Below are 15,111 nucleotides of genomic sequence, written 5' to 3' on the forward strand. Positions count from 1 at the left end.
TTGCATACAATTTTTCATATAAAACAGTGTTAGACCTGGCACCACTGGTGTTGGTCTCCCCTGCATTTGTTTTGCTTTTGCCTCCTGTGTTTTTGCTGTGTGTTGGACTTTGTTTTGCTGGTCTTGATGCTTTTGGGCACTCTGCCACTGTTGTTCAATGCCAAAGTGCAAGTGCTCCCTTTGTAAACTTACTGTTATGGATTGGTGTTTCCATGATTGGCTATTTGATTTACTAGTCAGTGTGTGCCCACGGCCTGTAAATCAAATGCTGCTGGAGGGCTGCATCACCGATTGCGTCACCCACCAAAGCAGCCAGTAAAATGTAACTCTGGCCTGCCATTGAAGAGCCTGTGTGCAGTCTGGTACTGCCATGTCGACTTGGCAAGTGCACACAATTGCCAGTCCTTACACCTTCCCTTTTCTACATATTAGTCGCCCCTAAGGTAGACCCAAGGTACCCCTGTGGGCAGGGTGCAATGTATGTGAAAGGTAGGACAAGCCCTGATGTGTGTGACATGTCCTGATAGTGAAATACTGACAATTTCGTTTTTAACTATTGCAAGGCTACCTGTTACTATAGGACAGAATGGGGAGTTTGTTTATAACATCTTATAGACATAACTGGCCCTGGGAACAAGGTAGAAAAATAAAGTTTAGTATGCCTGAACTCAGAATGTTAAAATGCATCTTTTAGAGAGGGTGATTTTTACATTCTGTGTTTGAAAATACCACTTTTAGAAAGTAGGTATTTTCTTGCCCAACCATCCAGTGTGCCTCTGCTAGGTTTGTGTATTGCATGTCTGTCTTTAAGATGACAGGGGCTGGAGAAGGGCTGCGGCTCTAGAAGTCTAATGAGTCAGGGCTGGGCTGAGTAGACCTGGGCTGCGTACAGACACTCTGCCTTCAGAGAACAAAGGATTTTTGTGTATAAAAAGAGGGACCCAGACTTTTAGATCTCTTCTGGGAATCAAGAAGAACCTTTGCCAAGGAGAACTGCCGGAGAAGCAGAGGAGGGATACTGCCCCTGTGCTGTTTGCTGTCTGGGGTTGGCCTGCAGTGGCTACTTGCTGCCAAGGAAAGAAGAAAAGGACTTTGCTGTTTGCTTTGTCACCTGCTTGAAATAAGATCTCCAAGGGCTTGAAACTGAGCTTGCCTTCTGTTCTGAAGTCTCAGAGACATAAATACTTCACCACCAGCTCCTCTGATTTTCCTTGCTGGGAATCCTAATCTGCAAAGAGGTGCCTGCTGCTGTTCTGGACCTCTAGAGACTGTTTCCCACTGGGAGCTGGAAAAATCAACGCAACTTCGAAGAAGCAAGATGCATCTGCACATGTTTCTGACGCATCACCGAAGAAGAAACCATCGCAGTGCCTGCCGTGGCTCGAGAAATCGGTGCAGTGAACTGATCTCCGAAGTCCGAGATCATCGCACAGAGTTCGATGCAAGGCCTGCTGTGCGGCTACACAAGTTCAGGCATCGTCAATGGATCGTCGCATCGCATTGAGGGGCCAAGTCTGTCGCATAGTTGGGGGAGGCAGTAAAGAACCAATGCATCACCTCTCCACGCAGTAAGAAACCAAGGCATCACCTCCTCTCCGGTAAGGAACCAACGCATCACCTCCCCTGCACTGCAGTAAGGAACCGACGCAACACCTCCCCTGGAGCAAGGAACAGACGCATCACCTTCCCTGAGTGTAAGGAACCAACGCATCTCCTTCCTTGAGGCCCGTTTTGTTTGCTTGCGTGACGCATCCCAGGTACTTTGTGAGAAAAGTGTCACATCTGCAATTTGCTTGAACTGAACTATTTCTACCAACTGAAAGTCATATTTTTATTACTGTATTGTGGCTTTTTGTTGTTTGGTCTTGTTTTGGTTTAGATAAAGGTGACTTATTTTTCTAAACTGGTGTGGTGTCCATTTGTAGTGTTTTCACTGTATTACTGTATGTGTTCACAAATGTTTTACACACTGCCTCGGAGGTCTGCTAGTGCCAAGCTACAAGGGGGTGAGCAGGGGTTATTTTAGGAGTGTATCCCTGTTACCCTGACTAGAAGCAAGGGTCTCTATTTGGACAAAGGTACTTACCTCTGCCAACTAGAGACCCCCATTTCTAGCACTGGTGGTCAGCGGAGAGGATCTTGACTTGCATTTGTGACTTACATACAGTGATTGGTGTACACTACTAGTATAGTGCAGACCATTGCGTAACCACGTACATTTGGTAGAATTTGTTTTCCTGGGAATGTTTTGCATTTTGACAACTGCCAATTTTCACCATGAGTAAACCAGCATCCATTGCATCTGTGGATATTGAATTTGAAGAAGAGAGGGTTGATACCTACACTGTGCCACAATTTAAAGCTGTCTGCAAAAAAATGTAAATCTCTATGAGAGGTCTCACAGAAAGAAGGGATACCAAAAGGCGCAGAGTGCCTGGTTGGAATCTAGGAATGCCAGTGAGCATACAGAGGAGCCTATGGGAAAGAAGTTAGATGGGCAACAGGAGGGCTGTTGGGCCTGACTGGGGGGAAGTTGACTTCCAGGGTGGGCAGCAGTGTGTCTACAAAGGGTCTGTCCTCAGAGGAGTTAGAGGACAGGGAGAGAAGCAGAGTGCATGAATTGGAGCTTGCTAAGCTCAAGCTGGGGAGCCAGGGTGACATAAAGCATAAGAGATTGAAGCTGGAGAGCAAGAAATTGGCCATGGAAGAAAATAAGATGCTTTTAGAGCATGAGAGAGGGTTGAGGGAGTTGGATCTGTAAGCGCAGCGTTTAGAAATCAATCCCTCTGGTGGCAGCACACCATCAGTGCCTGGGGAAGGAAAGCTATACATTCCCAAATATGTTATCAAGGATTTCATGAAGCATGAGCACTTTGGGCAGTGGTTCAAAGCCTGTGAAGTAGCGATGAGAGAGATTGGGGAGCGGGGTGATGGGGCCGCTTCATTAGTGAAGGAAGGGAGACAGGGAGATGGTCCCAAGAACTCATATGCTGGTGGAATTTTTAGAACCCTGCACCTGGCCGGCTCAAACGCAGCAGCCTGAAACACCGCCTGCTCGGTCCGGTGCGGCCTGACCCCCTCGCTGCCGAGTACTGTGGCCGATTCTGCTGAGTTCGTTCTTCGGGCTGGAGTGCCCGGTGCATCCACTCCCCAGCGACTTTGCTAGTGCTTCGCCCTTTGACCTACAGATGATCGTTATTGTTTCTGCAAAAATATTTTGACCCATTACTCTTCTAGCATCTGGTGACTGATTCACTGCTCCAATGTATTTTCAGCGGTATGGGAAGATGTCCCATCTGACAAGGGGGTCCGATGGGCTTAGCTGAGGAAACAATCCTAAGATCTAGAGACAACACCACCTACAGAGTCTTGGAGATCAACAGACTCGATTTGCCTGACCTTAATATGGCTGCCAAGCTACACTCCCCTGCCTATCCTACCACCCTCGCCAGATCCACCAGCCAGTCTCTGGACTCTAGACTTTTGGTCCTTTCCTGATTCTCATCTTTATCCGCCGGAGTCCGAAATGTATGACCGATTCCCGGTGGACCTGCCCCAACAGCTATAGCGGAGACAGGCTCTGGCACACCACTAAGGCCGTCACCTACCCAGCCAGAACTCGGACTTATGTCTCGTATCTTTCTCAACTGCTGACTCCCTCCTGTAGACTCCCTGCTCTCCCTGACCTTTTTCTTTTTTTTTCCTCTCTTTTCTGTGGATCTTGTTTTTCATGGTCGCTAATAACTCCTGTATTGGATTTGTAACCTCTCTGTAATTAATGTGATCATTTTTGTAATTTGTAACACAATGTTTCCTTATGTTAAGCGCTAGACCTAGTTTTTGGCCGATGCCCGGTGGAGCTACCGGATAGGTATAGAGGAGATGGCGCCTTGGCTGTCATCTACCCAGCCGGACTTTGAGCAGACCTTCCTTCGTCTCGCCTTTGCATTCTTCCTCCCACCCCTTTACCCTACCCTCTTTCCTCCTCTATGCTCCATTTTCACCTCGCCTATGCTTTTTAAATGTTTTTCTGTTGAGACCTAGCCATTTGGTCGATGCCTGGTGGAGCTACCTGATAGCTATAAAGAGATGGGCTGTGGACTTCCCCCTTGGCCGTCACCTACCCAGCCGGACTTTGGGCAGACTCTCCCTCGTCTCTCCACCCTATTTCCCTCCTACCCCTTTACCCTACCCCCTCTCCCTTCTAAGCTCCATTTATCTCGTCTTTACGCTCTTGAAATGTTTTTCTAGTAACCGATGTAACTGGTAACTGATGTAATTTTGTAACTTTGTGGAACCCTATGTGAAGCGCTTTGCTACCTCCGAATCTAGCCAGCGCTATATAAAACTCAAATAAAAAAAACACTAAAAAGTACAGGCAGTGGGTGACCATCAATGGCCATTGTGTGGAGGCTCTGAGAGACACCGGAACAGTGCGACAGCTGTCAGTTGTCAGCTGGTGTCTGAAGAGCAGGTTGTCCGCAACGCATTCTACCCAGTAGTTGCCGCTGACAATTCAGAGTGCCTCTGCAAAGTGGCACAGGTTCCCTTTGAGTGGGGGGGGGTCTCAGGTATCTTGAAAGTAGCTGTGAGGCCAGCCATGCATGTTGACTGTCTGCTAGGGAATGATTTGGAGAGCTCCCCTTGGGTGAAGGTAGAGCAGAGGTCTCATTTAGAGATGTTGGGTCTGCCTGAGTGGGCGTGTGTGACCACTCGGCCCATGGCAGTCGGTAAGGGCACTGAAGTGGACCTGGAGCCTGAAAGAGTGGCCCAGGTGCCTGCCAGAAAGAGAAAAAGCAGGGGTGCAGGAAACTGGCCCCTGTAGTTCCCACGGTCCAGGAGGAGGCAAACCTTGAGGGGTATGCCCTTGAGCCTACAGGGGAACAAGTGGCTGAACTGGGGGACCTGCCTGCGCTGACCCATTGGCAGCAGGAAGGAGGCCCCACCAGGGAGGAATTTTGCCATGAGCAGCAGAAGTGCCCTTCTCTTGTTGGTTTGCTGCAATCAGCTGCAAACCAGGCAGCAGGTGATCCGTCTGGATCACATTGGATATACTGGGAGAATGATCTCCTATATAGCGAGCTTAAGGTTGCTGAGCCTGGGTCAGCCCATGTGCTGATGGTACCCCAGCGCTTCAGAGCCTTCCTACTAGGTCTGGCTCACAATGTACCTTTGGCAGAGCATTTGGGGCAAGACAAGCCCTTTGAAAGGCTTGTCACCCACTTTTACTGGCCCCAAATGCACAAGCACTCTGATACTCATTTTAGTCTTGCCAGACTCGCCAGGCAAGTCTCAAGAGTGGGTGGAAGTGTAAGGCTCCTCTCCAACCCTTCCCTGTGGTCAGCACCACTTTTGAGAGAGTGGGTATTGACATTGTGGGGCCTCTGGATCCCAAGACAGCCATGGGCAACAAGTTCATCCTGGTCTTTGTGGACCATGCCAACCGGTACCCGGAAGCCTTCCCTCTCCGGACTGTGACGGCCCCCGTGGGGAGTCGTGGGTTGATGGGGATTTTCTCCCGTGTCGGGTTCCCCAGAGAGTTGGTGTCCGACCGTGGAAACAACTTCATATCTAAGTATATGAAGTCCCTGTGGCAGGAGTGCGGTGTTACATACAAGTTCACCACTTCTTACCACCCCCAAGGCAATGGGCTGGTTGAGAGATTCAACCGGACCCTGAAGGGCATGATTATGGGTCTTGGTGAACCCATGAGGCGTAAGTGGGACGTCCTCTTACCATGCCTTTCTGTTTGCTTACAAAGAGGTACCACAGAAGTCCTTAGGGTTCAGTCCCTTTGAACTGCTGTATTGCCATCCTGAAGAGGACCTCTGAGTCTGGTGAAAGAAGGCTGGGAGAAAGCTCCCAGTAGACAACTCGCTCAGGCGAATCTGGAAGCCAACCAGGAGGAAATGAAACGTTGGTATGATCAGAATGCCACTCTAATTGAGTTTCAGCCTGGACAAAAAGTTTGGGTCATGGCCCCAGTGAAGCCTTGTGCGCTCCAGGATAAGTGGACCGGACCATTTGAGGTGGTGTAGCGCAAGAGTAATGTCACCTACTTGGTGGACTTGCAGTCTCCAAGGAACCTGTTGCGGGGCCTGCATGTGAACTGCCTAAAGCCCCACTTGGAGAGGTCCGAAGTGGGCATGCTCCTAGCAACAGATGCTGGGATGGAAGAGGAAGCAAAAGACACACAGTTGATGGACGGAATGCAGAACAAATCTAAACATTCACCCCCAATCAAGAGATCTGGGTTAAATCCATCATTCTTTTGCTCAACATGCCACCCCAGTTTAGACCTGGCCATATACAAATCAGTCTTGACCCTGTGCCTCATGGGAACAGTCCAGCCCGAACTCCCAAGCCAGGTCCTCCCTGGACCGGAAACCGGAAGCTGCACCAGTAAGGACAAAACTGGTTTTGGCGGAGTACAGACACTTTCTGCCTTCAGAGAACAATAGAGTTTTGTGTATAAAAAGAGGGGACTTTTAGATAACTTCTGGGAATCTTTGCCAAGGAGAAGAACCGGAGAAGCTGAGGCGGAATGCTGCCCCTGCGCTGCTTGCTGTCTGGGGCTGGCCTGCAGTGGCTACTTGCTGCCAAGAAAAGGACTTTGTTGTTTGCTTTGTCACCTGCATGAAAGAAGATCTCCAAGGGCTTGAAACTGAGCTAGCCTCTGGTTCTGAAGTTTCACGAACAACAAGACTTCACCACTAGCTCCCCTGAATTTCCTTGCTGGGAATTCTAATCTGCAAAGAGGTGACTGCTACTGTTCTAGACCTATAGAGACTGTTTTCTGATGGGAGCTGGAAAATCAACGCAACTTCAAAGAAGCGAGACGCAGCCGCACCTGTTTGACATATCACCGAAAAAACCATCACAACACCTGCCGTGGCTCGAGAAATCGCCGCACGTCGTGTTGAGTGCACTGGTCTCAGAAGTCCTAGATAATTGCACCAAGTTTGACCCAAGGCATGCTGTGCAGCTGCATGAGTTCACGCATCATCACCGGATCATCGTATCGAGGCGCCAATTCTGTTGCATCGTTGGGGGGGACGCAGTAAGAAACCGATGCACCCCTCCCCTCCCCACAGTAAGAAACAGATGCCTCTCCTCCTCTACGGTAAGGAACGATGCATCACCTCCCTTGCACTGTAGAAGGTAACCGACGCATCCCCTCCCCCGAAGCCATGAACCTACGCATCACCTTCCCTGAGTGTAAGGGACTGGCGCATCACCTTCCCTGCGGCCCGTTTTGTTTGTTTGCGTGACGCATCCCAAGTACTTTGTGAGAAAAGTGTTGCATCTGTAATTTGCTTGAACTGATTTATTTCTACCAACTCAAAGTCATACTTTTATTACTGTATTGTGGATTTTTGTTGTTTGGTCTTGTTTTGGTTTAGATAAAGATGACATATTTTTCTAAACTGTGTGGTGTCCATTTGTAGTGTTTTCACTGTATTACGGTTCACAAATGCTTTACACACTGCCTGTCTGCTCGTGCCAAGCTACCAAGGGGGTGGGCAGGGGTTATTTTAGGAGTGTATCCCCCTTACCCTGACTAGAAGCAAGGGTCCCTATTTGGACAAAGGTACCTACATCTGCCAACTAGAGACCCTCATTTCTAACAAACAGGTATCACAAAGATGCACCTATGAATGGATGTATAGTCGGGGGGTGTTGTGCTGGGAGGTGGGGACTGTGTGGATGGATGGAAGTGTAAGCCTACTGGTACTGTTGCATTCCAGGATGGAACCATTTAAATACAAATTTAAGACTTGTGTGACATGGCATGAACCTATTCTAATGCAAGGAATGCACAACAACAAAACTTCAAGCACCACTCAGTGAACCGAGGATCAGTGGTAGTGGTTTTGCTTGTTCTTAACTATCATAGAAGGGTGGGACCTTATGAGCCCACTGGATGAATCAAGATTGCCCTGTAAGGTGACAACCTTGATTGGTACAGTAACAAGAGGGAAGCCCTGGGGTCTGCTTCGACCAAGGGATTAGGAAGGCATAATTCTTTGACTGCCACAGCTGAAGGCCACGGAGGAGTGGGAGATGAAAAATGAAGAGAAACTACAAGTATTACCTTAGGTTTCAGAAGCCACTTTCATCCCCTAAGCCTTAAAGGCATACAGGCCAGGAGCCCTCAGATAGAGGCCATGGTCCCATGGGTGTAAAACATTTAATAATTAAATGGTTCCTACTGGGGCTTTTTGAAAATTAGATAGGAAAACATGTTTTTAAAGTTAATAGTAATTGTTGTTGCGTACAGTTTTTTTGGAACAATCATGTTATGGGTGAAGTTGTTGTGCCTGTAAGGTATGATGTTATTTGCAAGTAATCCAGAGAGAAGTGGTTTGCGGACTGCAGAGTTGCCTCTGGCCCCTTCCTCGTCCCAGTACAATGGACCTTTCATACCTAACCTACAGTGTGCGCTTGAATTAAAAAACAGAGAAGACTAGCTGAAGGTGACCAATAGGCAAATTATGCTTTCTTAATGCTGATAATAAGGCTCTCTTTAATGTTTTTGACAGGCTTTAAGCTTGTCCAATACATAATGTATTGCTAATACATAATGCAATGCAAAGGAGGAACAATTAATTAGTAGTAAGCATTTACAGCACAACAAACTTTGTTTAAAAATTAAACAAAGACAAAAATATAAGTATGAATTGAATTAACAAAAAAGAAAGCATACCAGCAAAAATCAAGCACTGTCAACCTTTAAAACCGATTCCACCTCAACACCAACCTAGTCAGTGCCAAAGTATTTGTGCAAATCATGGCCAAACACTTTCTCAAGTACCTTAATGGCAAAATAAAAATGTATGCATCTCTCCTTCCTTGTAATTACCCACACAATAAACATGCCTTTATATAACACATTCATAGATTTTAATTGGAAAAAAACTAGGCATGTTTATTTTTGAAAATGAATTAGCTAACTTTAAAGTAGTCTATAGAGGCTGGCAAAAGAGAAATTTAGGCCAACACGCAAAGCTAAAACCCATTGTAACTGAGGGTGAGCAGAAAAAAATATCAGTATCATAAATTTTGGCCTAAATGTTCTGGGATTGTGAAATTCAAGATCTGCATTTGCCACAAAAGCGGAATTAGTTTAGTTTAGTTTGTGTGCTTATATAGTGCTTGAATCACCCCCTGAGGGGTAGCTCAGCGCTCGCAGGCTTACAAAGAAAGCTGTCATAATGGGCAGATCTAGAAGAGTGCAGTTTTCAAAGCCTTCATAAATTTCAGGTGGTCAGGGCACTGCCTTAAAGCTGTGGGAAGTTGGTCCATAAGGATATTGTGTTTCGATTTAGATACCCGTATATAGGTTTCCCTGAATCAAGTCCTTATATAGGCACAATTCGTATTTGCCCTGATTTAGGCATAGGAATCCAGTCCTTATTTAGGCATTAGCTATGCTAACCAAATACAGACATGGTCACCTACATCCGTCCATCCCACGTCACAACGAGTTCTTAGAAACCAGACCCATAAGCCGAAAGGACTTTCCCCAGCTAGGATTATTGATTTTTCCAAGAACTCATCTATTATGCATGAACTACTATTCCTTACGGGTTCATCCATGACGTCTTCCTCTGCCCGTCTTTACGTCAATCCTAGCATTCCTAAACACCTTCCAGGTATAAATATACCTTCCCTTACCATGGCAAACCACGGCACGACTTGACTGCACGGTTCGCCACGGCAAGTTTGGAAGAGACCATATCCCGGCCTGACGCACTGACCAGACGCTGTCATCCCTGCTCGCAGAGAATCCAGCTTTCAGTGTTCTGACTCCCTTCGCGGGGTGTTAGAGTTTGAGACCCAGAAAGAGATACCCACCTCTCTCATACTAAAAGGTATGGAGCTGACTAGAACCTAGAGGGACTCTTGGCATACTAAAACTTAGTATATAGCATACTATAATAAAACAGCAACTACTTCTTACCTAGTACTACACCTAGGTTAGATACACTGGGGTAGAACTATTTAGAAGCATTAGACGAGTATTCACTTTTTATCCTGTGTTAGTTATGTATGTATATATGATTATGTGTCTTAGCTAAAAGACAATGCTATTGCAGTATTATTTCTTCTTACTGCTTACGCTGTGCGGATTATATCTTGCTTACTGTCTAATGATTGTAACAGCTCATATCTCTTACACGAGAAACAAGACAGTTCAATAAATCCTTTTATTGAAATGCCCGTCTATCTATTTCTGTGTACCTCTGGAGAAACTAAGCATGCACGATTGACTAAGTGAAACTGTTATCCATTGTTTCCACGATTCTGAGACGCGTTCCGATTCTAAGAGAAACAGAGTTGTCATGTTTATACGGTTGTCAGAAACTAATCCCTTCTTGTTCATTCGAGAAGTTTCTAGTGACCTCTGAGTTAGCTGGCACACACAAGTAATTAAGTTTAATGTACTTGATAGGAGAATACTGACCTTAGTCCTATGCAAAAACTATAGTGTTGTATTATTCCAATGCGCAGAGCCTATAAAGGGAAATAGGAACTACACTACATGGCGCCCAACATTTGGTAAGGCACTAATTTAACACTAGATACTGAAGCAACTCAGTCGTGCTTTTCTCAGAGACCCCTACTCATAATACTCCATAAGACGTCTGGAGTGGGTAGGGAGAAAATCCGCCGTAGCTGAGTAGGACGAAAATCCTATGTATTAACTGTTTGGTTTATTCAACGTTGAAGGATGCAGTGTTCCAAAATATCGTGCACCTTATCTTTGTTTCCTTGAAACTTGTTCTACATTTTTCAAAAAACAATGTCCCAAAACAGGGATAATACAGAGGCTGCGGCTGACCGAGTCGTAGCAGCCTTTAATACTACAGGTTTAAATGAAACCGATGAGGGTGTTATAAACATCCATCCAAATTTAAGGAGAGCCATCACTTTAAAACTTAAAAAACACGGCCTAACACCAAGAGGTGGTAGAGCAGTTTTTGTGATAGAGGCACTTGAATCTTTTCAGACAGAGGTGTTCTATTCATGGATAGTATTCCCAGAATCAAATCCAGTAACAAAAATGTTTCACTTCTTCAAAGAAGATGAACCACCTGACGAATACATTCCCTTCGAGGATGTTGAAATTCCACTCGCATACCAGGAGCATCAGCTCTGGTTTAAAGGCACCCTAAAACATTACAATCACATTACCAGGCTTGGTCCACTAGGTAGACCAGGAGCGAAATGGCCGGTTTTAGCTGGCTACACACCACATCCTGACATTGAAGCAATGTCAGACGATGAATTACTCACTCAACTCAAAGAGTTGATAAAAATTTGCAGACAGTTAGTACAATATGTCATGCAGACTTTAACAGTCCAACCACCAATAACCATTCCAAATCAAACCCCTCACCAGGGGAATACACTAAAAATTACTCCACAGACTTTACACGCAGTCATGGGTCAAATGCCCACAAAACGTGAACAAATTCATTCTGGATAACTCAAAAAATTACGCAAATCGAAGCAGTGCTTCCAAATACTAGCCTTTATGAGAAACACAGAATCCTAACAATCTGTTTACCAATGGGGATCACACCACATCTGGAAGACTGCACCTCTTGGGGCACAGTCCTTGCTACCATCTATACTAAAACACATGGTGTTCCGTCTATTGCGGTAATACCTGATGTCCTGAAACAAATTCAAAACGAATATGGGGCAGAGCCTGCTCTGAACTTAGGTATGAAATTACTGAAAAACTTCAACCAGATCTCAACAATAATATTATTTAATATTAAAGGGGAGGCAGCATCAGTGGCGATCCACCAGAAATTAAGGGAATTAATGTAACGGAACATCAACATGAACTACCCAGAATAATAGAAAAATCCTATGAAGAATTAGGACGAGACAGTTTAGGTGGGAAACCAGTTAAACCACAACTGTTTGAGGGTCCTGAAAAGAACTCAATTAAACACAACCCTACATCTTCTAAAGAGAAGTGGGAAAATAACAAACATTCAAAAGAGAAACGTTCTGAATCCCGAGGTAGGTCTCCCCAAAAGGAGCACTCTGACAGGAGGTATAACCTCAGCAATAGGGATAATTTGAAAAAGACTGACAGGTATCAAGATACTGATACACGCTCCTCTCGTACCTTTCAGACATCATCCGAGACATGCGAAAGAAGAGGACGGTCAGATCACAAGGAAGAACGTGTGAAGTCCAGAGACGATCAACACGTTCAGAAAAACAAACCAAGACCTCAACTCACTAAGAAAAAGGTAGCAGGTCTGAAAATCAGACATGTCGAGAATTCTGAGGACACAACTCAAGAACGGAGAATGGGCTCAGACAATGCTGGACAGTGCAGCAGAAGTAACAATAGCTCGCCAGATCCTGAAGGAACTTCTGGAGATAGTGGACTTGAAGGAGTACATAACAGTTGAGACTGTAGACACCAGGGTTAGTACTCCACAAGGTTGTATGAAATAACACTCCGGATGGAGGGAGACATACCAAGAAAAGTGAAAGCACTCTTTTGGGAAAAACCTTCAAGGGGTTATGACATACTTCTAGCAGAAAAAGACTGGCTACCAGAATTTGTCAGGGAGTGCCCACATGGCGAAGACATCATTATGCCAGCCTTCTCCAACCATGTTCCAATACACCTAAAATATACATATGCCAGGAAATGGGCAGTTGCCTAGGCCCCGGCATTACACAAAAATCATGTAGGAAGGGATGAGGACTCACCTCACCACAAGATACACTTAAAAAAAATCAACCTACTGCACAAAGGCAGTACCCAATTAAGCAAGAAGCTAAAAAAGAGGTCAGGGAAATCTTAGATCAACTTGAATACCAAGGGGTGATTGAAACACGTACCTCATCAATGAACAATCCTTCGTTTCCTGCCTCCAAACCAGACAATACATATCGTCTAGTTTTGGATTACAGACACCTGAACACTTGTTCTAAGACATTTGCAGTTCAAAATTCACACAGTACAGCATTAATGAATAACATTGTGCGTAAAAAATATAAAACCACATTAGACATTTCAAATGGTTTCTTTGGTAAAACATAGCACCTGAAAGTAGGTACTTGACAGCTTTTTCAATAATGGGGACCCAGCGTCACTTTTGTCTACTCCCACAGGGGTTCAAGAACAGCCCGGGGTTATTCTCAGCAAGAGTAACAGAGTTACTACAAATTTATGATGACGAGGCATTGTCCTATGTCGATGATATCTATCTGACAGACGATGACCTGGATAGGCACTTGACCAGGGTGAATACCATTATACTGGGCTTCGCCTCTGAGGGCTATCAATTCAACTTTAAAAAATCCAGAATTACCCATATCAATGTCCTTTTCCTAGGATATGAACTTTCAAGTGAAGGCAAAAGCCTGGCAGCTAACTCTTTGGAAAAATGTGCGCTGCTCCAACCTCCAAAAACGCTGAAAAACGTAGTCGATTCTAGGTTTCATGAATTTTGGAAGAACTTACATTCTAAATTACGCAGAAAGTGTTAAACCTCTCTACGAACTAATCAAACCTGATTTCAAAATCAAAAATTGGACACAAGAACACCCAGATATCCTGCGTTCACTTCAAGCTGACATGTTAGCAACAAATCACTTACAAACACGCGTAAATACACGCAATTTAGTGATCCGAATAATTTCGGGTCAATGTGGATTCACCTACTTAACTTTTAATGAAGGTGAAAAAATACCAATTGCATACAAATCACATTTGTACACACAAGCGGAAATACGATTCGACAGAAAAAACTTCTGACAGCAGTTCAAACCGCTGTAGCAAAAGAAAGCGCTCTAGCTCAGGGGAAACGCATTATTGTCGTGACTCCGGTACCAGCCTTAGAGGGAGTTACAATGCAAAAGCTTTACATACAAGATGGATACAATGGGTTAATTCTCTTGCTGCAACAGATGTTGAATATGATTTTGATCCTTACTTAAAAACACAAGCATTCCTGCAATACGTACATGAATGTCCTCTGCCTATTGAGATTCCTTCTCTTGACCAGTATGAATTTATAATTTATACTGACGGATCGGCACAACCCGCTACAGGAAGTAAGCAAGCTTACAGTGCAGCATGTGCAATCGTTAAAGGCCGTATGCGTAATGGTAAATTCCTACCAATGGTCACTAAAACACAATCTCTAGGAGATTGTTCAGCTCAGCAAGCTGAACTACAGGTATTCAAATTGGCACTTGAAAATACGGATCGCGAATTCCCCACACTTATAGTGTGCGATTCTTCTTACTGTGTACAATCGTACAATGAATATTTACAGAATTGGCTTCAAAATGGATACACACGCTTAGTCATCAACGTGATGGCGTTCACGTTGCAGGGAATTCATTGGCTGATGAAGCCGTGAAGGGGGCTGTACAAACGGCTTCCGTAGCTGCAATCACTCGTTCAACAACGAAAATAGACAGTGAGATATTGTTGGCAGTCAATGCTTCAAGGAAAGGCAGTGGTGCAGTGTTACCTAAAAAGTTTCCATTCAAATACTCGTATATAATTGATGCGAACAACATTACGTTTGTTCGAATCCCTGGAGTGGGGGATAGGGTAATTCCAAACAAGGAACGTAGATTAGGACTAATCCTAGAAGCACATGAAGGGATAGCCTCTGCCCATGCAGGTGTTTCTGCCACAGTATCGTTATTAAAACAGAGATATTGGTGGCCCGGCATTAGGAAACAGACCAAAAACTATGTTTTGGAATGTGAAATATGCCAGAAGATGAAAGTCTCTACAGTGAAACGTCCTGCGCAGACACCCCTGTTAATTTTAGATAAACCATTAGCTTGTGTTTACCTGGATCACTGCAGTCCCTTGCAAAGGGATGGTAACTATAAATATATCATGGTCGCAGTGGATTCGTGCTCAAGGTTCCTATGGATGTGGCCTCAGCACTTGGCTGACACTCGAACTGTTATAAAAGATTTGCGAGTCTTTATGGACACATACGCTACACTCTGACCAGGGCCCTGCGTTTAGCTCTCAGGCTTACAAAGAAGCCATGGCCAGTTTGGGGTTAGCATTGCAGTACTCATCTCCATTCCATCCTA

General features: G+C 45.1%; 1 protein-coding gene across 1 annotated transcript in view; it reads right to left on the reverse strand.

Annotated features, from left to right (window-relative positions):
* Positions 1–15,111, reverse strand: part of LOC146784531 (tetraspanin-15-like) — a 284,252-nt gene that overhangs the window by 31,066 nt on the left and 238,075 nt on the right. The gene's annotated exons all lie outside the window — the stretch shown is intronic.

Source organism: Triturus cristatus, chromosome 11 (assembly GCF_964204655.1).
Source record: "Triturus cristatus chromosome 11, aTriCri1.1, whole genome shotgun sequence".
Lineage (NCBI taxonomy): Eukaryota > Metazoa > Chordata > Amphibia > Caudata > Salamandridae > Triturus > Triturus cristatus.